The sequence below is a fragment of the Tenrec ecaudatus genome, chromosome 13 (assembly GCF_050624435.1).
Source record: "Tenrec ecaudatus isolate mTenEca1 chromosome 13, mTenEca1.hap1, whole genome shotgun sequence".
Taxonomy (NCBI): domain Eukaryota; kingdom Metazoa; phylum Chordata; class Mammalia; order Afrosoricida; family Tenrecidae; genus Tenrec; species Tenrec ecaudatus.
In genome coordinates, this window is record NC_134542.1 from 61,288,023 (window position 1) to 61,313,585 (window position 25,563).

Sequence of the window (25,563 nt, forward strand, 5' to 3'; positions counted from 1 at the left end):
AAGTGCCTCACCTGGCTGCTTCTGCAAGCTTGTTGATACTTCTTGCACACCAGGGTGGAGGAGGAGAGTTACGTTGAATGTAGTATGTAACCTGTTCTTTTCATCGTTGGTGGTAGACATGTATGTGTAAGTTTGTCTTGATATCAAGAATAGGGTTTATATTTTGATAATCTCATATCTAGGAGTTAGGGAAATTTTCAGCGCCATCTGCTTTTTTTTTAGATTATTTTATTCGGGGTTTTTACAACTCGTGTTACAATCCATACACCAATTGTACTGAACGTATTAGTACATATACTCCATCGTTCTTTTCTACACATTTGCTTTCCATTGAACCTTTGGGATCAGCTCCTCTTTTTTTTATCTACTACCCCCCCCCACCACCAACCTGCTTCTTAACATAAGCTCCAGTAAACATTTAAACATTTACTAAAAGGGGTCTTTGGTTTAGAATATGACTTCTTCGCTTCATAATAGTTTCTTTTGTAGAAACAAAAGCAAAAGTATGTTTAAGAATATCATTTATATTCCCATTTGGTATTAGAAATACAAGGGGGCTTCAGAAAGTTCATGGAGCTTTCATTTTAATTCTGTTTTTCCACCAAGTGTTTGAAGCCCCCCTCATAAATGCATGATATTACATTAGCCTCCCTGTTTTACATTACCCCTCTCCCCGCCCCCACCCCCCTGCAACAGAACAGGAGACTTGGTATGAGACTGCTAAAGAGAAGTCCTATCCCACCTAAAATTGGATTTGGTGTGTGTCAGCTATTGTCACAATAACAATTAATATTAAGAATATTTGTAGCTATAAGAGTGGGAAGTATAAAAAAAAACAAAAAAAAGAGTGGGAAGTATAATTAAGTGACATTTTCAAGGTGTGTGTACTACAGTATCTGTGCTTTGAAGTCTGATCTTTGAGTGTGTGTGTGTGTGTGTGTGTGTGTGTGTGTGTGTGTGAGTTCATTTGGCTCAGACTCTGGTTTGAATAGAGAAAAGACTCGTGGAGACAAACACCGCATCAGAGGCTCTAGAGACCCAAGTTCGCTGTAAAGGCCCCGTTGAGAAGTGGCTCCCCGAGTCATCGCGCCCCCAGCACACGTGTACTCGAAGGATCAGAAGTTCCTTCTTTCCACAGGCTGGGAAATCGAGACGTGCGGGTGGTAGTGTCCACAGCACGCTGCTGCCCAAGCCAAACTCCCCTTTGCTTTTTCACGGCAGAGAAGAATCACAAAAAGAAAAATACGAGATCACTTTACTGCCTCTTTCTGAGCTTATAGATTTTATGTTTTGTATTACTTTGGGGTCAATTTCTTTAGTTGCCTTTAAACTCTTTATTGATACAAATTAGTATTAGACCATTTGTTCACCCCCAAAAGAAACTTAATACCCCCAACCCTCAGCCCAAGACAGCTATAAATCTACTTTCTCTCTCTAGAGCTGTCTGTCCAGGACATTTTACAGAAATGGCAACATGTTATCTCTTGTGACTGACACAACCCGTCTTTCCCCTAACGTCCTGCTTTCCTGCGTCTTCTGTGTAGTACAATGGTAGCCAGTGCTCCTTAGAAGCAAGGATGGCAAGACTCCCCTCCTGTGCTTTGGACATGTCGGAAGGGACCCATCCCTGGAAAAGGACGGTAAGTTTGGTACAGTGGAGGGCCAGCAAAAGACGAAGGCTGGCAAGATGGATGGGGCATAGTGGCCAAAGCAATGGGCTCAAGTATCCCAGCAATGGCGAGGATGGCAGTGTTTATTATGTTGTACATAGGGGGTGCTATGAGTTGGAACCAATGAGATGTCACTGAATAGCAGCCGCAGGAGCCTGTGTAGGACTTATTACAATATAGCCTGAAAAATTCAGAACCTGTGCGAGACAGGAACTTGGGCGAGAAGGAAGGTGCAAATCTTTTCCACCACAATGAGCTGTAGAAACGTGGCCCTGTCACAATCAGACTATGTGGGAGCCCGGAGAATGCAGGCAGCCCTGCTGCCTGCCTTTCCCTCTCCCAGGCCGCACTGTGTGCTTTAGTAACACCTGGTGGGGATGGTTTACCAGAACCCGGTTAAGGAAGTGCCTTTATGTTTGATCACTGACCTTTACATCTTTATGATTAACACCTAAATCTGTGTTTTAAGGTGCCAGGCGTATGCTTGAAATTCAATAAATACAACTTGAGCTCCTTAATCCCTTGTGGAGATAGGTTTGATAACTGTGTGTCCCAAAGGCTTCTCCCAGAATGAGTCAGAATTTCCCCCGTGTTTTGTCAGGAATGTAGGCTGATCATGTGCGATCTAGAGTGCTCGGGGATGGCACGAAAGAGGCAGGTGTGACAGAATGTTCTACATAGGGGTGCATGACACTTGTTCCCCCGTGACCAACCATGATTTCCAAGGAGGGAAGGCCTACAGGCCAGGAGAGGAGACTGCCCAGGGCCCTGCACGGACTTCCCAGGACTTTTTGCACATTCCCTGCATTCCCAGGGCTCATTTTTCGCCATTAAAAAGCAAAAGCAATAAGACCTCTTGCCATTCCAACCCCTCCCCGCCTCGGCAGACACAGGAGGACTAGCCCCATGGGGTTTTCAAGGCTCTCCTCTGTAAGGAAGCAGATTGCAGTGTTTTCTTCCTGGAACACATAAGGGGGTCAGACCACTGACCTTTCACTAAGCAGCAGAGCACCTCACCGTTGCGCCACCCAAATCAAACCGAACTGCCAGTTGCTCGCTCAGCTCCTCCCCATAGCACCCCACAGGAAGGACAGAACTGCCCCCCTAAGGTTGCCAAGGCTGATTTGCATGTAAGCAGACTGGCAGCCTTTCCCTCAGCTTTATGGGACGGCTTTGAGTTGGCATCGACTGCTTGGCAGGGAGTTTGTAAGAGGGACAGAGACGTGGTAGTGTGGGGAAGGGGTCTGAAAGCCACAGTGAGCTACCAGCACAGTCAGAGCTGGTGGGCCTGGATCCAGGTGTGGAGCCCTCTTTAAGAGGTCTTCAGAGCCCTTGCACAGGACGGGGATTTGTCTTAGAGACCCGCCCCAGTCCTGCTTTGGAGGGTGGAAATGCAGAGTTGCAGCCTGGGATGCGTACATCCACAGGGGGAATGAGATGGCGGTGATCAGTTGGGTCTGATTTTCCCCGGAACATTTGATAGTTACAGATTCCTTTTAGTTAATGGAGCTGACATAGATACTCCTAGACTCATTCAATAATAATGTCATCCCAGGAATTCTTCCACAGGTGGAGATGTATGTAAATGAGGCCCTCTCCTCATCTTAAATTTCCAATTTAAAAAAGCATTCCCGCACAGAACTGATCGCAATGATGGACACATCACTGCACCCCATACCCCACCCTGAGGGGGACGAACAAGAAATCATGGGGGAAGGAAGACAGCAGTGTAAGATATGAAAATAATAATAATCTGACATTTATCAAGGGGTTATGATGGCAAGAGAGGGGGAGGGATGGAGGAAAAGAGCCGATTCCAAGGGCTCAAATAGAAAGTAAATGTTTTGAAAATGATGATGGCAATATATGCACAAATGTGCTTGAAACAATTGATGTACGGATTGTTATAAGAGCTGTAAGAGCCCCCAGTAAAATGATTTATTTAATAAAAAGTATTCTCACAATTGGTAGGTCCTGTGCATCCCACCAGCTGCCTCTTGGGATGGCAGGATAGAGTTGGATTAGATCCTTAGCCTTCTCGGAGGAAACCACCAATGTCTTCTCATTGATCCTGATTAAATCAAGCCTATCTCCCCAGAGAGATGCGGGTAGAAGTGACTCCCCTAGATAAAAGCTCATTCATCCCTTCCTTTTGCCCCTGCCTGGTTGACTCTCAGAAGCCTGGGCTTAGGGAGCACACAGCTCTTGCCCTGTGCTCTGAATTTTCCAAAGTTCACCTGATAGCAGTACAATTGTGCTAGAAAGCTTCCTGATGATTGCGTGTGCCAAAGATAAAAAACGGAGTCAGAGGAAACAATCAGTCTTGCGTTTCCGCTCCTGCTACCCACCTACTTCTTAAGTTGTGCAGAACCAGCCCTCTGGTCTTCGACGACTTCTAAATACAAACAGAACTGTTAGTTTTAGTGGGAAGAAGAGGGAACAGAAACGTGGCAGCTACTAAAAGCCTGCTCTATCGTACTGGACCCTAGCCATACCCTTGCTTGATCTTGACAGTCTGTGGAGACTAAAGCTATCATCTCCTTTACCCCATTCACGGAGGTTAAATAACCCTACCAGAGCCATACTACTGGCACGTGCAGAACGGATAACCTTTAAATGTCTGTAAGCCCTATTTTCTCCCTTCCCCCCACCCTTTGCGCCTCCCTTCCTTCTTCCTTTCCCAGTGACTGTGAGCATTTTACTGGGTGTGAAAGGAAGAGGGGCGCCTTGCAAAATGACTACATGGGGCTCCTTGCTCCAGGCAGAGAGGGCACCTAGTGTGGAGGAGGGGTCCACCCGACAGGATAGTTGGCACGCTGGCCCTGCCTTGCCTGTGGAACATCCTCATGCCCCGGTCTTATTGGCAGCCAGAATGCTCCGCATCCCAGTATCATTCCAAACGCCCCCAGTGGCGGTGCCAGCCCGGTGAACCATTGTGCTGCATTGATTCTTAGGGACAATTTGAAGAATCAAATGTTCCAGGGAAAATCAGACCCAACTGATCACCGCCATCTCATTCCCTCTGTGGATGTACGCAGCCCAGGCTGCAACTCTGCATTTCCGCCCTCCAAGGCAGGACTGGGGCGGGTCTCTAAGACAAATCCAGGATATTGCTGTGGGCCCTGTTCTTTGTGAGGAGGCCCACCATCTCCCCAGATGGCAGCTTGTTCACATCTTTTATTCTAAACTGAAAGTGGGTAACGAAAGACAACATTGAAATTGACAAAAGTGCTAGAAACCAGAAGGGCTTGCTCTATTTTGTTTACTCAAGTCAAAGGATCCAGGCCAATGCTCTTATCACTTACTGGGATGCAGTTGTCACTGGGATTTACCATTTCTCAGATATCCAATTGGAAGGAATTGGGTATAAAAGTTAAGTTAATCTTCATTTTTGGTTTGGTTTTTAAATTTTCAGGGAGACAGAATTAAATAGCTACTTGCTATACCTCTATACCCCTCTGCATCTTCACAATCTTTCCTATGGGGTACTTTTGGACCAGGTCTCCAAACTAGGGTGAAAGAATAAAGGAAGCTGAAGAGGCTGAGACACTATGGTGCACTAGCGTAACATTTTAGGGAAAAGGTCTAGAAAATAGAGCGAAAGTAAGATTGCCTACTTTCTTGTCCCCCCCCCCCATTTTTGACCATTAATTTAAAGGAAATAACTAATAATTTCTAAGAAAATCACTGTAATTCAGCATTTATATTGCTTGATTGCTGTAATATCCAGATGGCAAAATTCTTAAAAGGCAATGTAAGATATTGTCACGTTGTTATCGTTCGGTGCCTTCAAGTTCATTTCGACTTACAGTGATCTTATACAGAACAAAACCCTTCTTGGCGCTGCACCATCCTGAAAAGTGTTGCTAAATTTTAGCCCACAGTTGCAGCCACGGTGCCAATCCATCCCCTTAGGTTCTTCCTCGTTTCCTATGCCCCTCCACTTTACCAAGCACAATGTCCTGCTTAAGGGACTGGTCTCTCCTGACAACATGACCAAAGGACATGAGATAAAGTCTTCCATCCCCATCTCCAAGGAGCACTCTGATTGTACTTCTTCCAAGACAGATTTGTTTGTTTGTCTGGAAGTTCTTGGTTGCTTTCAATATTATTCATTGACATCATCATTCAAATGTTTTTGGTGTTTAAAAAAATCATTTTATTGGGGGCTCGTACAATTCATATCACAATCCATCCATCCATCCATTGCGTCAAGCACATTTGTGCATTTGTTGCCCCCATCATTCTCAAAACATTTTCTTTCTACTTGAGCCCTTGGTATCAACTCCTCATTTTTCCCCTCCCTACCCTCCCTCTCTCACGAACCCTTGATAATTTATAAATTATTATTATTTTTTCATATCTTACACTGACCAATGTCTCCCTTCACCCACTTTTCTGTCGTCCATCCCCCTGGGAGGGGGTTATATGTAGATCATTGTGATCAGTTTCTCCCTTATCCCCCTACCAACCCCTTATCCTCCCGGTATCGCCACTCTTACCACTGGTCCTAAGGGGTTCATCTGTCCTGGATTCCCTGTGTTTCCAGTTCCTATCTGGACCAGTGTACATCCTATGGTCTAGCTGAATTTGTAAGGTAGAATTGGGATCATGATAGTAGAGGGAAGGAAGCATTTAGGAACTAGAGAAAAGTTGTATGTTTCATTGTTGCTACACTGCACCCTGACTGGCTTGTGTCCTCCCCGAGACCCTTCTGTTAAGGGGATGTCCAGTTGTCTACAGATGGGCTTTGGGTCTCCGCTCTGCTCTCCCATGGATTCACAATGATATGATTTTTTTATTCTGATGATGCCTGATACCTGATCCTATCGACACCTCATGATCACACAGGCTGGTGTGCTTCTTCCGTGTTATTCAAGTGTTATGAATCCTCCTCTAGTCTTCCATATTCATTGTCTAACTTTTACATGCATAGGAGGTGATTGAAATCACCATGGCTTGAGCCAGGCGCGTCATAGTCCTCAAAATGATATTCTTGCTCTGCAACATTTTAAAAGGGCTTGTGAGGCCCATTTGCTCAATGCAGTGCATCGTGTGATTTCCTGACAGCTGCTTCCCTGGGCATTGATGGTATAACCACGTAATAGTAACTCTTTGACAATGTCATTCTTTTATATTTAATTTATCATTAAGTTGCTTATGGTCCAGTTGTGGGTATGTTTGTTTCCTTTACATTGAGCTGCAACCCAGAGGGAAGGCTGGAGTCCGTGATCTCCATCAGTAGGACCTTCAAGTCCTCTTCCCTTTCAGCGGGCAAGGTTGTGTGTGCTCTACGTATCAGGTGGTTCGTGAGCCTCTCTCCAGTCCCGCTGCCCCGTTCTTCCTGTAGTTCGGCTGCTCAGGTTATTTGCTAGCACAGAGACTGGATAAATGGTGGAAGGAGGTAACCCTGACACACACCTTTCCCGTTTTTAAAGCGTGCGGTCTTCCCTTGTTCCGTTAGAGCAGCTCCTCGTAGTCTGTGTACAGGTCCCACAGGAGCACAACGAATTCTTCGGAAAGTGCTCACCGTGCTATTCGTGACGTGTTATTATCTGCACATCTTGAATGATTTGCATAGTAATAGAACACAGGTAAATATCTAGTAGCCTGTGCTTTAAGGCAAGGTACATCTGATATCAGCAATGATATATGCCTTGTTCTGAATCTGATTTGCATTTCTGGACGCTTCCTGCTAATGTACTGCTGCAACTATTTTACCTCACTCTTTCAACAATTCAATTTCTGCTAACCTGAAGGTGGGCATGCATTTGGAGTCCTTAAGATAAAGTATTGTCTTTATAGTCTAGTACTCAAAGATTAATTTTTAAGTATTGTTACTGTGAGTGAGGTTAAATAAATTTCTTTAAAAATAAGTAAATAAATAATTTCCTTATGAGTAGTTGAAGCATATGTGATGTAAAACATATATTTTTATATTTAAGTAATTAGACCTCTTTAACCCCACTCACCTGAGATAAACAATGACGAATTTGAACTCTGAGCCTATATACTCTGTACTTATTCATCCAGCAAATATTTATTAGGTATTGATCGAAGATAGGGAGCTTTTAAGATATAAGGATGCTGTGATCTCCCAGGTCAGCAGTACAAGTGCCGTTCTCCTTGAAGGATAGTTATTTTTCAGGTTTGCTTTCCCCTCATGAGCCAATTCTCTAGTTCTTTGGAGGCCATGTTTCATGGTGTCATAGTAACTGCTAACCATCAGGGCTGCTAACCATCAGGTCAGATGTTCAAAACCACCAGCTGCTCTGAGGGAGAAAGATGAGATTTTCTCCATTATCCAGGGGCAGTTACACCCTCAACTGTAGGGCCCCTGTGAGTCAGACTCGACTCAATGGCAGCAAGTTCTGAATTTTGTGTTCACACCTGTCTGTGCTGCAGATGCGATTCCTGTAGGCCTCGAGGTTCCCAAACTTGCTTGGCCTACTGCCTCTTTTCCAGGAAAAACCAACAGCTCAGTGCCTCCCTGACTTTTAAAAACGTTGATGAAGTATAGGTACCTGCATTTGCAGCTCCCTGGATTGTTGCAGCGCCTGCCCAGAGAGCGGTGTCACCCAGTTAGGGAGCTGCTCAGTGGTTGTTGTGATTTGCCCTCACGGTAGACTCCGATACATTGCCCTAGGTCTTTCCTCCAGCACAATCACTGAGCGATTCAAACTGCTAACCATTGAGCCACCAGGACTGCTTCTCCAAGAGGGAAAGTGCTACATTTTATAATTTTTGTAAGACTGATGCTTACTTTCTAACCCAAACCCAAACCCATTGTTTAGAGCTGATTCTGACTCCGAGCCTGCGCTCCCAGGGTTCCTGCTTACTTGGCAGGGGCTCAGTACCTGTGAGAAGGTGGCGTAGTCCTTCGCAGGGAGCTCGGTGTTTAATAGAGAAGATGCCTCAGAAGATGGGCCTCGTGATTTGCTTCCAGAAGACCCTGTGGAGCAAGCAAATGCCCTCTGCACACATGGGGCTTCGGCTGGTTTGAATCAACTAACGCGCGCACGTGTGTGCGTGCGTGCGTGTGGGTCAGTAGCGCTGAAAGGTGGAGTTGGGGCTGATCCCAGAGGATCTTAGTTCCTGCTCAGGGTTTCAAGTTAAACAACCCCACACACCACCACTGCGCCGATTCCAACTCTTAGTGATCTGGGACAGAGTAGAACTTGAGGGCTTCTAAGACGATGCATCTGTACGGGAGCAGAAAGCATCATCTTTCACTTGGAGCGGTAAGTGAGGTTCAGTCTCCAACCTTGTGGTTAGCCGCCCGGCACCACTGGGGCTCCTTAAGGTGACAGGGCATCTGGAAGCCACGGGAGTTTGGGGAAAGGGATATATATGCCAGGCGCTGTAGGAAGCCCTTGCAGGGGTGAGGGGGAAGAGAGATAAGTTAGTTGGTGGCAGGGAGGCGGGGAGGGGGCGCCTGCTGTGTGGGGAGGGATGAGTCTTACGCCTAGTGGTTTGATAATTGGCAGATTATTTATCTTAATTTTATTGAAAGATTTTATTGGAGACTCTTACAGCTCTTTCCTTTGCTCTCCTGTGAGCTTTGCTTGCTAATGGGGGAGGGGGGGCGGCAATCTTATGGTGCTGCCAATGGCAGCTGCCATCTCTCCCCAGTTCCCGAGTGCCAGGGCTTGGCCAAACGCTCTCCTCCCACACAGTGCTTACTCTGGGCGGTGATCTGGGCCGTGAAGTGAGGCTCAGGGCCCCTGCTTGCTGGTGAAGAACGGCCTCCTGGCGAAGCTAAGCTGGTAGCTGGGCAGGGAGTTGATCTCCATTTCATCATCTTTGGAATGTGAGGAGCAAACTCATGTCACAAGGTTGCTGGAATTAAATTTTATCAAGAACAGTACCCGGTCAACAAAAGATAGCTGTTGTCATTACTATCGTAGGCATAGCTCTTGTTTTTCAGGCCGTGTGTGGATGGATGTGTGGGGAGCTAGGTCTATGGCCTACTGGAGAGGAAAAACAAATGCCTGCCTTGAATTCCAACTAAACACTCATGCCTGGTTTTGCTTTCCTTGCTGTGAGCTTCACATGCTCTGTGGCCTTCTCTGTGCATGTCCCTGGCCTTCCATGAGGGTTTGATGGTCAAGACTGAAGCTCCTTATGACAGAAAGCTGACCCGCAGTGGGGCCAGAAAAGTCCCACAGCCGGGAGCCAACAAAGGGAACAGGCCGGAGGCTTGGTATTGGGACAGCAGGAGCTTGAGGAGAGGGAGTGCAGTCATGGAGGGTAAACTGCAAACATGAGTGGAGTTGGCCCCGAATGGCCTTGGCTTTTGCCCATCTGTTAGTCTGTGAAGGCTCCCACAGGTCCCTTGTGTGGTGACTGCACTTGGAAAACGTGGCCTTCAAAGGCAGAGTGATGAAGGGACCCTTCAGGGGGTGTCGGGGTTGAACGAGTTCGCGTTCACTCCCCTTTCACATTGCCCTGCACGTGTCGACCCGTGTAGTCAGCAGGCCCAAACCCAACCAAGCTCGACTCTAGCAACCCTATAGGACAGGGTAGAACTGCTCCTTGCAGTTCTGGCCACAGGAATAGAAAGCCCCGTACGGGCAGCTGCTGGTTTTGAACTGGTGACCTTGAATACTGCAGCCGGACAGGTAACCACTATGCCACCAGGACTCCCGTCAGACTCACAAGCTTAAAAATAAATGTTAAACTCTCCGTCGCCCTGTCTCTTTTCACAGCTACACTCCAATACTGTATGTTCTTAGTCACCATTTATGGCTCTTGACTACTTGAAATAGGACTAGTGTGGTTGAGAAATGGAATTTTTTATTTTAATGAGTTTTGACTTAAATTTAAAAATTGAACAAGTTAAAATAGTTCTCTGATAAATAAAAAAATTATTATTTGGATAGGACCAAACTTCAGCTATCAAATTGTATAACATGCTACTGTACTGTATGTTAATGTGTCTGTCAATTCTAATATCTTACTAATAATTTTTAGGTTGATTGCATGTTAAAATCGTGATCTTTGGGCTATGTTGGGTTAAATAAATGTATTATTAAAATAAATGTCAGCTGTCCTTTTTTCCCCCAAGATGAGACTATTTAAAATTACCAAATGTGACTCACATTAGGTTTCTATTGAAGAGTCCTGTTTTAGAGTACCTGTGTGCTCAATTAACTGAAATTTGTCAATTAAAAATGATGTGTTTCCAGGCTCATACTTTAAACTTCCTAGCGTCAGAGACAGATACTTTAGGGGTGACCTCACCTAACCTCAAGCTTTTGCAGGTGAAGAAACTGAGGTAAAAGTTACTGCAAAACATTACAACCTCAAATGGGGAGCTGATACCAGGGGCTCAAGTGGGAAGAGAATGCTTTGAAAATGATCATGGCGGCATATGTGCAAATGTGCTCGACACATTGGAGGAATGTAGGATTGTGATAAGAGATGTAAGAGCCCCCAATAAAAGTATTTAAAAACAAAAAACCAATCTGACCTCATCCCAAGGTCCTTCATCGTCCGTCACTTGGGACCCTGCTTTTGCCTGGCACTGGGAATGCAGCGGGCAACAGGGATTAAAGAACTCACGCTTCCACCGCACTCACACGGAAGAAAATGCCTTTCACAAGAAATGCTCTCAGGTGGAAAGAAAAGAGTGTGGTGCTCGGTGTATGACATGCATGAGCGCTCCTTCCGAGAGGGTTCCCACATGAGTCTCTTCCAAACAAAACATGTTTCAACATGTCCCTGCAGTCAGTGGATGGCTGCCGATAGGTTCTCTCCGCGAGACAAAGAGTCCGATTCCAACTGTGGCCCTGAGGGAGTCTGTGGGCCAGTTCCGAAGGTCATCAGGACTGCCTGTGGCATCCCGAAGGGATAATCCTGATCATTTTTCTCAAAGGACGAAGGCCATCATGGGGAGGTGAAATTTGTAGAACACGTTCCCCAAACTCGAAAAACATTGAGAAGGATCATGATTTCAGTCCCTCCTTCAACAATGCCAGAACTGCTGGTTTGACCTGGTGTAAACCAGCGAGCACAGACTTTGCCAGAGACGAGTTAGGAAGCTCTGCATTCACGGGGGGGGGGGGGGGGGGGGGGGGGGGGGGGAGGTGAGGTGAGGGGGGGCAGGCATAGCAGGCATAGACATAGACATGGAGGGGATGTTGAGAAGCAGTAGCTGCACATTGTTATGTTTTAGGTTAATAAAGATTTCTGTGATTGCAATGCTTTTTTAAACTTGTTCTTGTATTTTTGTTGGGCAGTGAAATAATACTTTCTTGGGAAATCGTAATAAGGAAAAATACTCCCACGCTCTGTGTGCGCATTTACTTCGGAAAACTCTATTCAGCTGGCTTTCATATTGTAAGAAGTGCTTTACTCAAAGGCAGATGTCTCAAACCAGCCCCACAGTATCTGTCCTTGAGAACAGCACAGAGCAATTGAGTCCGTGTGTGTATCATTTAGGGTTCGTGTGTGTATTATTTAGGTAGGCCGTCTGGGAACATTCAGGCCTGTTTGGGGTATTATTTTCTTGTTAGTGTAGCAAAACTGATCTAATAAAGACGCACGCCAATTCTAGTGAACACCCAGAATTGTTATTTATTTTGTGAAGGTTTAGGGTGGGGTGGGTGCAGCATTAGGATTAGGCTGGCTGCGTTTACTTTTTCTTTTAAAAGTTTACCTTGTGCCTTAGAGATAGTGAGCTTGTTGACTGTCTGTTGTGCTTAAAGTGCTCAGCTCTTGAGCCCTCGGTGCCCCTGCCAGTGTTGTGCCAGCTCCTCAGGCGAGGCCTGAAGGCACAAACCAGGTGAGGCTGGCTGGCTGAAGCTGGGTGTGGTCGGTTAAAGAAATCCTGTGTGCTGAACAACTGGCGCTTGTGGATGTGAAGTTTATTTTCTTTCTTAGCTTTCCACTGTACAGTTAAAAGATACTGAGAGGGGCCCACTATTGAAAGACTTCCTGGACATAATAGACAAGACTTTGTACAAACAGTACGTGTTTATTGAGTGGGAGCCAGAGCCTTTTTAATTTTACCGAAACAGTGCAAAGGGGAAAAGCTAACCTCCCAAATCAAACCAAAAGCACATCCAACCTAACACAGCACCAGTGTATTGTGTGCCCACAGTTGTATACCATGGTGGCGCGATGCTGAGACACCAAATGTCGCTTCTGGCCAAGGAGCTTGGCGACGCCACTCCCTGCTCGGGTGCATGCGTGCCGACTGTGTAATGGCTCACTGCAAACACATTCGGACTGCTAACTCCGCATTTGGCTGTTTAATTTTTAATTTTGGTAAAAGTGAAGATTCCCCTTCCGTTTACTTTCAGTGAGACAAACAGATCCTACTGCAGGTCTTCACAAAAGCAGAGGGAAGCTGGGATATCTCTCCATAGCAGCGGTTTTCATCCTGCCCTGTCCCACGTCTCCCTTCACCCCCTTTTCTGTTGTCCGTCCCCCAGGGAGGGGGTTATATGTAGATCCCTGTGATTGGTTCGCCCTCTCTACCACACCTTCCCCGTACCCTCCTGGTATCATTATTGGTCCTGAGGGGTTTATCTGTCCTGGATTCCCTGTGTTTCCAGCTCTTATCTGTACCAGTGTACATCCTCTGGTCTAGTCAGATTTGTAAGGTAGAACTGGGATCATGATAGTGGGGAGTGGAGGGAAAGCATTAAAGAACTAGAGGAAAGTGGTATGTTTCATTGTTGCTACACTGCACCCTGACTGGCTCATCTCCTCCCCATGACCCTTCTGTAAGGGGATGTCAATTTGCCTACAGATGTGCTTTGGGTATCCACTCCGCACATCCCCTCATTCACAATGATATGATTTTTTGTTCTTTGATGTCTGGTACCTGATCCTATCGACACCTCATGATCACACAGGCTGATGTGCTTCTTCCACGTGGGCTTTGTTGCTTCTCAGCTAGATGGCCGCTTGTTTATCTTCAAACCTTTAAGACCCCAGATGCTATGTATTTTGATAGACAGGCACCATCAGTTTTCTTCACCACATTTGCTTATGCACCCACTTTGTCTTCAGCGGTCGTGTTGGGAAGGTGAGCATCATGGAATGCCAGTTTAATAGAACAAAATATTCTTGCATTGAGGGAATAGTTGGAAGCCACTCTTTTAATTGATCCTTTCTGTCTGGATTACAGTAATAAATCTGAAAATTCATCCCCAATTACAATTCATTCCGTAAAGTCTTCGTCATTAGCTGTGAGCTTGCTTAAAAGACTGATGAAAATTCCAGCTCTTTGACCTAAGAGGTCTTCCCACAGCAGCTTTGGCACGCATTGAGCCAAAGCTTGCTGAAGCCAGATGTTCACTTGAAATTGGAACTACCAACCCATGTAGCTACTGTCTCCTTCCACCAGCCTGGATTTCAGCCATGGTTTCTTCATCCATCAAGGTGGATCATCTTCCCTCTCTTGGTTATCTTTGACAACATCCTGACCTTCCTGGTAAATGTGACCTCTCTCTCTCTCTCTCAAAACTGGCCTTTAACATGGGGGAATCATTCCTGTAAATTCATTGCAAAGCTTCAGTGATTGGGAAAATCGCTACTTAACTTTTGTTGACCTCAAAATCTTTTTAATCCAATGGCACAAAAAAAGTGTCCCCCCCCCCTTTTTTAACATACCCCTTTTATTATGTGGGTGGGAGAATGGTGGAGCTTCCTAGTCTCATAAAGAGTGACAGTCTCAGAAGCCCCTGGGGACTGTCCTACCCTGTCTCCTAGCGTCACTGTAAGTTGGCTCAAATCTTTGGCAGTGAGGATTTTTGTTTTTATTTTTAGTTTGGTTTTTTTTTTTAGTTTTTTTTTTATATGGACAGATAGACTAATGATCAATTTTGGGCACTAGGTACATTAATAATCTTTGTCTTGACCAGTACCTTGCTAAATACCATACTAGAAAAACAAAACTTTAGACCTTAGTAATTTATTTTTTAAATTTATTTGTTTTTCAAGTTTACCAAGTTTTATTCTCAGAATTAATGAAGGCCTATGCCCTTCTCTTCAGCTTAGAAATTGAGAGAGAAGTTATTTGTCTAAGATAGATTATATTACTTTCCTCTATTTGATATAAAATTATATGCCATCTCTTCACAGAAGATATTTTAAATACATTTCAAATTATTGCTAGGAGATAGAATTATAATAGGACAACTTGTGGTCATCAATGGTGTTTATAGTAATAATGAAAACATTTTCATGCCCAAATCTTAGTTCAGAAAAATATTATTGAAGTCTTCTGTTTTCTTTCTTTTTAAAAAAAAAAAAAAAGAACAATGCAGCAACTACACTTTTCTATGTAAAAGGATACCTACCCCTGTGTGTTCTATATCAGGCTCTTGATTCATGCTAACTTAGTAGTTTATTTTTAACACAACTTTTGGAATCATCATATATATGAATAGGATCTACATTTACAAAGAAAAACTAAATGTTTTAGACAGCCTCACTCTCTATATATGCATATGGAATATGTAAACATATAAACATACAGATATCCAATATGTAAACATATAAACATACGAATGAGCCCTACAGGTGCAGTGATGAAAGCAAACAGTCTGTGGTTCACACTCACCCTCCACCCGCAGAGAAAGATGCGGCACTCTGCTGCTGTAAAGACTTACCGCCTTGGAAACCCTCTGGGGCAGTTGCTACTCTGTTCTCTCTGGGGTCTGTGAGTCTGAATTCACTGGGCATCAATGAGTTTTGGCCTCTAAATATATGTACTTAAAATTCATCACCACCACCATGAGCACACAAGGTCTTTGAGTAGCCTAACAAGCAACATATTGTACTTAACTCAGCCCCCAATTCTGGATAACTGTCCTGATCCCATTTTTTGTTTGTTTTTTAAAGCTAAGCGTAGGTGGTTACGTCTGAAGAGGCCTTGAAGAATTAACTTAAAAAATATCTTTCATAAATGCAGTATATCACCTTTGGAGTGGGTAAAGGTCCACTCAGGGAGTTGACAGAAGTGGCTGTGTAGAACCCCTGCTGTGGAAACACATCCCCTTCATTGGGAAGGGTGCACCTGAAGGGGGAGGAGCCTTGGAAATTGGTCAGCAGGATTACTTAATAACAAAATATATAACTGAGAGCCACCTGGCGAGTGTACAGGCCATTAATTTAAGTTAGATGATTTAAGTATATAAGATAAAATCGGTTAGGTAGTTAAATTCATTACTCCTTCAGAAGGCTCTGTTGGTTTGCGGGGTGGAGGTGTCTCTCTTTTCCTGTGGGATCATTCTAAACACCTATTCTTAGAGGCGAGGCATTCCTTTGAGCACAGCAGCCCGAGCTGAACACCTGCCTGGGCTGCTCAGAAGAGTAAGAGACTAGGAAGAGCATATCCTACAGCCTGCTTGTCAAACCGAACCTAGCCCTTGCATCCGTCCACTGAGGTCTGGCAGCAGCATTCTGCACAAACAAAGAAAGCCCCACACACACACACCAAAAAACAAACAAACAAAAATGATTCTATTGGAAACCAGCTATAAAACCTCATGGAAAAGCCACAGCAATGTACTTTTTATATCCAATGGAGTCCTATACTGATCAGAGCTGTAGGGTCCATGGGTAAGGCTTGCCAATGAAATTCTCATAGGACAGCCCTCGCTAACCTGGAAGAATGAGTTGGTGCATTGTTGTGATAGGAAAAATGAAAAATAAAAGTTCCTTGGTGCAATTTTCCTGGCCTTTTTCTCACTAATGCAGTTTTCAATTTCTTAAAACTTCTTCCTAGTAAGCGCCCACAATGTCTTATGTCCTTTGAGACAATCTATTCAGATTACCTTTGGGGATTCCCCCAAACAGTTGCCACCACCTTCTGAGCTGACCTGCCTGCCTTGCATTCAACGAGTCTAGCAGATCCCCTCAGAGTGGCCCTTTAGTAGGTAGGTACCCTGACAACACTAGACAAGTGAGTGGCATCTCTACAAGCCTCAGATGATCGCAGAGGCATGTCTGAACATGTTTGGTTTGGAATGAAGTGGTATAAGTATGACCCCTGACCCTCAGTGGCAATACTTTTTGACCTAGCTCTGTCTATGTTTCTTAAGAAAATAAATAATCCGCGTCACTGCTCTATTCACTTTCCAATTTTGCTGTAGCTTTGCATCATGCCCCGCAGTTTACAGACCAGCAGCCGCGGGGGTGAGAGTCCAGCAAAGTGGCTGGATCATATTTCTTAGACTGAGTCACTGCGGAGAAACATGTCTGTAAACAGGAAACACCTCGTGAAAATGTCTGTCCATCGTAGCAGGCCAGAATACGAGGAAATGGAACCACTTTCTAGCTGGAAGATCGGAAGGGTACAAGGATCGTTCCGCAAGCTAGGGAACAGGCAGTTTGTGGTCTAGAGTCTTAACTTTCCATAGTTCTCCTGCTGTGGTGTGTTTAAGAACTGTTTTTAAATTTTACTATTACTGGAGATGGAAAAAAAAGCCTTTGTAAGATTTCTCTTGAAAGAGAACTTGGATTCATGGTGACTCAAAAAAGAAACTAGTTCACTGCGATCAGGTTGATTTTGACTCAAACCAGCCCTGTGGGGCTGAGCAGAGCGCCCCTCTGGGTTTCTGAGAGAGAAAATCGCTATGGGAGGAGAAAACCCTGTCTTTCTCCCAAAATAGTGGTTAGAGCTACTTATAAGGAGCCCTGCTGCCCCATGGGATAAGCCAAGGGCTGCTAACCATGAGGTCAGCAGTTCAAAGCCACCAGCCACTCACTGCACAGGGTAATGGGCTGGCTTTTCATTCTTCTTGGTTTGGGTGGGTTTTTGTTTGTTTTTTACTGCCTATTATAGGAGTTTCTGTTGATACAAACAGCAGGTTGCTAGACGAGTTATTTGCACAGAAGTAAAGCCGCAACGTGTAGACTTGGCTAAGATGTTTCTGAGCACCTGTAAGGCCATGGGGATGGCGTCGGACCCCCATTAACTTCACGATGGGAAGGCAAATCAGAGTTAACACTTCTCAATTCTACTACCAGCCCTCCCCTCCCAGGGCACTGTAGCCACTGCTGCTCCTGCTTTGCTTGCAGGGAGCACCCTGGACTCAAAGACTGTGCTGAGGGCTATCGTGCTCTGGTTAGGACAGCCTCTTCTCTGCTGTGTCCACAGCCAAACCTCTTTGGCCCATAGTTCTTTGGCCTGACCCCTCTCTGCTAAGGCGATGTTACAAAACTAATTTAGCTCTGCCAATTAAGGGCCCAGAGACACCCCACTCTGCCATAGGCCTCAGCCCCAACGCACTCAGTTCTGGCTTAGAGAGTTAGCAAACCTAGCTTCTCTGAGCCAGTGCCTGAAGGAACCCTACCCAGAGAGTAAGCCCCAAAGCAGGCCGCTGCACTTGCTCTGTGGCCCGGGAAACTGCTCTTCTGTCGTTTGCTCTGCCGCTGCCGCCGCCACTGTTCTGTCGGAGTCATCGTTCTGTCTCCTGGACCTAGGAGGGCCTGTGTGCAGGGTCTGCGCATCCAGAGGGCAAACCGCACTCCTCGGTCCCCTTTCATGATGGTACCGAGACCCTCACCCTCCTGCTTCTCAAATGGCTCATTTCATACCTAGCAAGGTGACAAAACTGACCAATCTCCACAGTAGTGTACCACATTTTAAAAATAAAAGTGTTATTTATCAGAGGAAAACAGTGACTTAGGAAAAGGACCGCACCCGTATAAACACTGGATGAGCTAGGTTGTGTGTCACCCACTCCTCTGCAGTTCGAAAAAAGACTGTTTCTAAATTATGGAGTCTTTCTTAATTGTTGTAGGACGTTTTGTAATTATTTTCATGTAATACATTGCAAATGTTGGTGAAGGTAATTATGTGTTTTTGTTTTTTTTTGTGCACCGTTCCTGGAAGTACTGCAATACCAGGCCGATGCATGGAGTGGACGGAGCAAGCTCCTATTCCATCTCCTAATTCCAAAAATCCATTCAATATATTGTCCTCGGATAGAGGACGTATCAGATATTAAACTGATAAGAACAGATACTACACTTTTTTTTTCTGATCTTTTTTTTTTTTTTTTAGTATTTGTTTTAATTTTTTTTTTCTCTTTTCTTCTTTTACATTTTATTAGGGACTCATACAACTCTTACCACAATCCATACATATACATACATCAATTGTATAAAGCACATCCATACATTCCCTGCCCCAATCATTCTCAAGGCATTTGCTCTCCACTTAAGCCCCTTGCATCAGGTCCTCTTTTTTTTCCCCTCCTCCCTCCCCCCAGATACTACACTTGATCTTAGCCAATAGGCCGAGAAGCAATAAAGGTAATTATGTTTTGACTGCTTGGGGGAAAGTATTTTTGAAATGTGTTAAAAAGTTACCAAAAAACAAAAACCACCTCACTGCCATCAAGTCCATGCTGCCTCATGATGTCCCTATGGCACAGGGGAGCTGCCCCTGTGGGTTGCTGAGACTGTTACTGGGTTTTTCTGTTTTGTTTTTTTTAAATCGTTTTATTAGGGGCTCATACAACTCTTATCACAGTCCATACATACATCAATTGTGTAAAGCACATTTGAGTGTACCATATTTTTATGACCACAGTTAACCCGGTGAACAATCACTCACAACATTGTCCCACAATCTATCAGCATCACCCCCACCTTCTCTTTCCTAGACTCAGCAAGAAACGTCGTTTGGTGGGAGTTATAAAGACTATAGCTAGAGGGGCCATATGGAGTCATTCACGGCACCACAGGACCTTTCCTCGCCAACATTTTATGATTTCAAACTTTTAAAAAATATTTTATTAGGGACTCATACAACTCTTATCACAATCCATTCATATACATACATCAATTGTATAAAGCACATCTGTACATTCTTTGCCCTCATCATTTTCTTTGTTTACATTTTATTAGGGGCTCATACAACTCTTATCACAATCCACACATGCACATACATCAATTGTATAAAGCACATCCGTACATTCTTTGTCCTAATCACTCTCAAAGCATTTGCTCTCCACTTAAGCCCTCTGCATCAGGTCCTCTTTTTTTCCCTCTCCCTCCCCACTCCCCCCTCCCTCGATTTCAAACTTTTAATTACTCGTTTCAGTTACTGTCCAACTTGCTTTCTTTAGATATGTCATTAGGAGAGGTCAAGCACTAGAAGAGGCGTCATCTTTGATGATGAAGAGACAGACCACAGGCGGTGAGAGAGCCTCGGGAGAGAGAGACACTAGCTCGATGCTGACGGCTTTGTGGACGAGCCAGGCAGAGTTTCCTTCTGCTTAAGTCAGCTGGCTGTGAGTCGGATTCACGACGATGTCATGATGATTGTGTTTGTGATCGAGAGTTAGCAAGGTGGTCCATTGGATCCAAAGTGTTTCGGTGCGGGAGAACTTTCAAGAATGATCTGACATCTGTCCCGTTAAGAGGGAACGGCCGACGTTGTTTTGTGTACCTTTCTGTATGGGAACTAGGAAAGAAGCCAGGCAGTGTGAAGGTGGAGTATAATTGTAATCAGCGGGACGTATTTTAAAAGCACACCTGCTTGGACTCATTGTTGGACTCATTGTTCTTTATTTAGCAAGGATGGTGGCTGCAAAGGAGAACCTTGTGAATCAAGGAGGGCGGAGTTTGTGGTTCTGTCAACTCTTCAAACTTCAAACACACCCTCAGTTGCTTTTATAGGCTCTGCCAACTTTTACTTTGATTTATACTCATTCAGACAGTGGGAACCAATTCATGTACCATCCAGTTTTTTAAAAAGATCTGGGCAGCTTCTATGAAATAAATTAAATGAGGCTTAGCTTTTAGGTGAATATTATCATCACCTGCGCGTAATATAAGACTAAAATTAATTAAAGGAAAACATTACCAGACTCTGAGTGTTCGTGATGGAAGAGAGGGCCTCAGGGGGGATAAATGATAAAAATGACTTACTGCTTCCTTAATGGGAATAACTGACTAGAAGAAGGAATAATTTGAGGCACTGTCTTACCTAAACACTGTAAAATTAGAAGTATCAGTTTTCATTATGTTTGCAAGTTGAGTCATCTGCGCTCTGTACCGTATTTTGAGAACTAGTTGGTAAAATGTTATCCATAGGAGGAAACCTCCTATCCTCTGCCATTACTCGTGGGGCAAAGTATGGAAAGGAAGAAGGAAGTTACAGATCTCATGACCATAAGACCTCCCCTCCCCCCCCCGCCCCTTTTCAAATGCTTTCCCCAAGCCTCAGTTTACTAAGGAGCTTTAACTCAGAGTCCTGGATTCTGTTGTTGCTGCTCCATCTTCCTGTATCTTTTTGGCTCATCTCAACATGTTAAAGTGCTACTTTGTTGAAGGAACTAAAAACTGTCCTTCAAAAGACATCTATAATACGGATTCCATGTTCCAGGTCTTCTTTTTTTTATTTATCCTGGTACAGAGATGTTTATTTTAGAGCGGTATGCGCTAATAACCCAACATCAGATTTCCCACAAAATGTGTAACAGATTACCCAGATGGCAAATGATGATATATACATTTTAAACATGAATCTTCCCATCAGCCAGATGGTGATTTAACACAAATTGTTGAACATTTATGTTTCTTATTAAACCACCTTCTTTTGTGTAAGCCTGGCTAGCAGTGTAATATGGAACACACTCCGGAATCAGTGAAGAACAAAGGCAACACCTCCCCACCCCCTACTAACTGGCAGTGGGCCTTGGCTCCACAGGAAGGCACAGAGAGCCAGTGCTTGCCCTGCCCTCAAGAAGCAAGTTCCCTCGTCTCAAAGAAAGAGCTTCTGGGACGATGTGAAACCCCACTGCTCTGCTCGGTTCTCCCTGTGCAGACCCTCCTGACCAGACAGGGTAGCACTGCCCCATAGCATTTCCAAGGTGCCCGTGGGAGCAAGATGAGGCTGTCTGCACCCACGAAGATTTTCAGTCTCAGCAATCTTGTATCACTCTGAACCAGAATTGACTTGATGGCAGCAAGCTATTTGGATTTTCTAGAGAGTGAGTGTCCTTGGGTGGTACTAATAGTTACCCTCCCTAGCTGCTAACTGAAATGTTGAAGATCCGAGGCTACTCAGTCACCTTGATCAACTTCAGACAAATCAGCCACTGGTTACTGATTTTTCTAAAGTAGATCAAGGTAACTCTAGACAGCCTCAAACCAATAAAATGAGCTGGAATTAACTTAACTGAAACTGGTACTTAAAGGGAGAGAAACTAGAATTCAATGGCATTTGGTAGATATGACAGCATTAATTACCTCTTCCATTTCTTGGTCAGATAGCACCATTGTGGTGAAAAATGTATGTGGAGGGCACTAGTTCTGTAGTTTCTAATTTCACTGAAAAGAAGTGCCCTCAGTGGTAAAATAAGCACAATAACATCTATCTTTACATCGTTGCTTTCAGGATCAGTTTGCATACATAAAGTACAGAGAGCAGTACTTGCAGAAAAGCAGCTTTGAATAGATACTGGCTTAAAAACGATCTTCATGTGTGCCTTAGGCAGTCTGAAGGTGATCGGGTGACTGCGTGAAGGCTAGCTACACCATGCACACCCACTCCTCACTGGCATGGTGTACTTCCAAAGAACAGGTCACTACAGGAAAATGGGTTTCATGCAAAAATGGATGGTGGCCACATCAGATTACAAAATGGAAGACAACTGCATCATTGCATGACTGCCAGATTTCAGTATTACATAACTCCCCAATTATCACATTCCATAACTGACAACCCACTGAGAATCACAGCCCAGCCAAGTGGACGCTTAACCTTCACTAACCGTCACAGTCAGCATGACACTTGCCTCACGCCTCAGCATTCCATTACTACCTGACAAAGGCTGTTAGGGTAGAAAATAGATTTGTCACTATGTTGTAAATGCAAGATGTCAGATAACAAGGTAGTCGATGAGTGAGAAGGTGCACTGTATTCTCCCAGCCCACCATGTTGAACCCCTTGGACAGGGTTTCACAGCATGGAAGAGGTCAACACCAACGTTGAGTCGAGCATCCAGGGGGCTCTCAACCCTTCCAGCAAGCTGTGCTGAGTGGCCTGGTTCTGCTTTGTTGGGTAAAAATAGTTTGACTGCTCATTGGAGCAACAACTGGTATTATTTTTACCCTTGAGAGGGTGTGCAGAGCTCTACATATACTGGACGGGCCAGCACTGTCAGCCACAGGGGAGCAGAGATGAAGCTTTGAATCTGTGCCCATTGTAGCCATTGGCCTTCAGATTCCAAATCCCATTCCCCTGCCTCTTGATCTTTCCAGAACCTCAATTTCCTCTGATTAGTTGTAAGATAGATGGCTTGTTCAATGAAAAGCAAAATGGATTGAATGACGTCCCCATACCTGCAGATGTAACACCATTCGGCACAGGATACCTGCTATGTTAATGAGGCCATTATCAGTGTGTAGAGTGTTGTAGCTTAATCACCTTTGACCTTTAAAAAGAGCAGATCCGGAGAGTAAAAAAGTAGGTCAAATGGGAAGGTAGATGTCACATTATATGTAGATTTCCAAGGAACATAGACAGAAGCTGGAAAGAGATCTTCCCCTCAAGCCACTACCTTGAATTCAGACTTCCAGCCTCACAAACTATGAGAGAGGGGGCAGCCCCAGCGAGCCGCTGGCCCTTGTCCCACCGTGCTCCGACATGGCCGGGAAAGCACACAGGCTGAGTGCCGAGGAGAGGGACCAGCTGCTGCCAAACCTGAGGGCTGTGGGCTGGAATGAACTGGAAGGTCACGATGCCATCTTCAAGCAGTTCCACTTCAAAGACTTCAGTAGGGCTTTTGGGTTCATGACCAGGGTGGCCCTGCAGGCGGAGAAACTGAACCACCATCCTCAATGGTTTAACGTGCACCACAAGGTCCACATCACGCTGAGCACCAATGAGTGTGCAGGCCTCTCGGAGCGGGACATAAACCTGGCCAGCTTCATTGAACAAGTGACAGTGACCATGACATAGGGCCTGCCCCTCCTTTTCATTCCTCAGGGAAGAGGGGGCAGCTGGGGCGCCCTGGGTCCTGCCGAGTCACCTCACCCAGTCCATGTTGCTGTGCTGCCCATTGCGGGTGGGTCCTTGCTGTGCAAAGACCTCCTTCGCTGCCAGCCCCCTCTGCCACTCCCTAGTTTCCTCCCTGGGGGCCTGTTAGTACCGATTTGAAAAAGCTCTTCCCATTCTTTGCAACTCCAGCAAGTCCTGCCTTTCTTGCTCAGCTCGGCCGGTCTAAATCATTTCCCAAGAAGCTGTGATGGGATGGGGATGGGGCATGGTCTTATCTAGGAACTAAGGCCCAAGCCAAGTGACAAAACCCTGCGCTTTCCTGCCCCCCCCAAAAAGTTAGTGTCACTCCCAAAAAAACCCCACAAGAGATTGTTTCTGTTCATTAAAGCCATCTACTTGTATTTGTTTGAACTTTTTAATCATTTTATTGGGGGCTCATACAACTCATCACAATCCACACATAGTGTCAAGCACTACTGTACATTTGTCATCCTTTATCATTTTCAAAACATTTGTTTTCCACATAAACCCCTGTCATCAGCTCATTTTCCCGCCTCCTTCCCCACTCCCCCATCCCTCATGAACCCTTAATTCATAAATTATTTTGTCATATCTTATACTGTCCATGTCTCCCTTCACCCACTTTTCTATTGTCCGTCCCCCAGGGAGGAGGTTATATGTAGATCTCTGTAATCAGTTCCCCCTTTCTACCCCACCCTCCCTGTATCGCCACTCTCACCACTGGTCCTGAAGGGATCCATCCTGGATTCCATTTCCAGTTCCTATGTGTACCAATGTACATTCTCTGGTCAAACCAGATTTGTAAGGTAGAATTAGGATCATGATAGTGGGGCTTTGGGACGGGGGTGGAGGGACAAAGTATTTAGGAACTAAAGTTGCTACACTGCACCGACTGGCTGGTCTCATCCCCGTGACCCTTCCATAAGGGGATGTCCAGTTGCCTACAGATGGGCTTTGGGTCCCCACTCCACCTCATTCATAATGATTTTTTGTTCTTTGATGCCTGATACCTGACCTCGTGATCACCCGGGCTGGTGTGCCTCTTCCATGTGGGCTTTGTTGCTTCCAAGCTAGATGGCCACTTGTTTACCTTCAAGTCTTTAAGACCCCAGATGCTATATCTTTTGATAGACGGGCACCATCAGCTTTCTTTACATTTGCTCATGCACCATCCATCTGCCTTCAGTGATCGTATTGGGAGGTGAGCACACTTAAGATTTTTTGTTCTTTGATGCCTAATAACTGATTCAATTTGTGACATTTCTTATAGCTTCTCTAGATAAGACATAAATTAATTTGAATTTCCTACCATTGTATAAGGCACCCTAGTGGATTACCACTGGGTTGCTAACTTCAAAGCCAGCAGTTCAAAACCACCACTCTGTAAAAGATGAGGCTTTCTAATTCTGTAACGATTTAATCTTGGAAATCCACAAAGGTTCTGTTCTATCCTATAGGGTTTGCTATGAAGCAGAATTGATTTGATGGTAGTGAGTTTGAGTTTCCTTGGATGACTCTTTAGATTTTAAATTTTGTAGGAAAATTTTGAGTGTTTAGGGAAACGTGGATTTGATACCTACCCTGGTTATGTAATCCAAAATTCTCATCTTTAATTAAATCAAAATTAACCATTCCCCCCTTAGAAAAATCTCATATCTTAGAATATCAATTATCTATAATCAGTCCTTCCCTAGAACATTTCTTTAAGGGAGGTCATTTATGATTTCTGAGGAATGAGCTTGGTAATTCAGGAATGAGGCCCCTCCTCCAGGTCCTGATAGTTACCACTTGTCACACTTGAGTTTTTGGGTTTTTTTTTGGGGGGGGGGGATTGTGAGCCAGAATTTCTCGTTGCTGTCTTGCTTTCCTTGAGAGCTAAAAAGCAAGTCAAGAGGA

At 44.8% G+C, this 25,563-nt stretch overlaps 1 protein-coding gene and 3 pseudogenes across 2 annotated transcripts in view; 2 read left to right on the forward strand and 2 right to left on the reverse strand.

Moving 5' to 3' along the window:
• NFE2L2 (NFE2 like bZIP transcription factor 2) overlaps positions 1 to 25,563 on the forward strand; it is a 35,442-nt gene that overhangs the window by 4,748 nt on the left and 5,131 nt on the right. The gene's annotated exons all lie outside the window — the stretch shown is intronic.
• Positions 18,503 to 18,679, reverse strand: LOC142425033 (U2 spliceosomal RNA; annotated as a pseudogene).
• LOC142423784 (pterin-4-alpha-carbinolamine dehydratase pseudogene) lies at positions 18,747 to 24,718 on the forward strand (annotated as a pseudogene).
• LOC142425053 (U2 spliceosomal RNA) lies at positions 18,866 to 18,943 on the reverse strand (annotated as a pseudogene).